A 1102-nucleotide genomic window follows, 5' to 3' on the forward strand; every position below is an offset into this window, starting at 1 on the left:
GTCTGTTGTCTCAGCTACTCGAGAGACTGAGGTGGAAGGATCACTTGAGCCCGGGAAATCAAGGCTACCGTGAGCCGAGATGGTGTCACTGCACTCGGGCTTGGGCAACAGAGTGAGATCCTGTCTAGAAAAAGAAAAAGAAAAAAGAAAGGAAAAAACTTTAACAATATAAATATTGAAAGAGGAATATTCAAATAACTTCTAGCATAACCACTTGAAATATTATATTCAGGCCAGGCGCGGTGGCTCAAGCCTGTAACCCCAGCACTTTGGGAGGCCGAGACGGGCGGATCACGAGGTCAGAAGATTGAGACCATCCTGGCTAACATGGTGAAACCCCGTCTCTACTAAAAATACAAAAAATGAGCCGGGCGCGGTGGCGGGCGCCTGTAGTTCCAGCTACTTGGGAGGCTGAGGCAGGAGAATGGCGTGAACCCAGGAGGCGGAGCTCGCAGTGAGCCAGGATCCCGCCACTGCACTCCAGCTTGGGCGACAGAGCGAGACTCCGTCTCAAAAAAAAAAAAAAAAATCCAGTATGTAAAAAAAAAGAAAAAAGTATTCAGCCTTAAAGAGGAATGAAATTCTGATACTTGCTACAATATGGATGAACTTTGGAAACATTATGCTAAGTAAATAAACCAAAGCAAAAGGATAAATGTATTCTTAGTTGGCACAGAATTTCAATTTTGGATGAAAAAATTCATGAGATGAGTAGTGTAATGGTTGCACAACAGCGTGAATGTACTTAAAGCCACTGAATTTTATGCTTCAAATGGTTAAAATTGTAAGTTTTATTATGTATATTTTGTCTTTTTTTTTTTTTAAGAGACAGAATCTCACTGTCGCCCTGGCTGGAGTTCAGTGACACAATTAGAGCTGAATGTAGCGTTGACCTCCTGAGCTCAAGTGATCCTCCCACCTCAGCCTCCTGAGTAGCTGGCACTACAGGCAAGTTCCACTATGCCCAGCTAATTTTTATTTATTTTATTTATTTTTTATTTTTTTGTAGAGACAGGATCTCACTATATTGCCCAGGCTGGTCATGAACTGCTGGCACCAACAGATCCTCCCACCTTGGCCTCCCAAAGTGTTGGGATTGCAG

This window comes from Mandrillus leucophaeus, unplaced genomic scaffold (assembly GCF_000951045.1).
Source record: "Mandrillus leucophaeus isolate KB7577 unplaced genomic scaffold, Mleu.le_1.0 Scaffold59, whole genome shotgun sequence".
In the NCBI taxonomy this organism is placed as follows: domain Eukaryota; kingdom Metazoa; phylum Chordata; class Mammalia; order Primates; family Cercopithecidae; genus Mandrillus; species Mandrillus leucophaeus.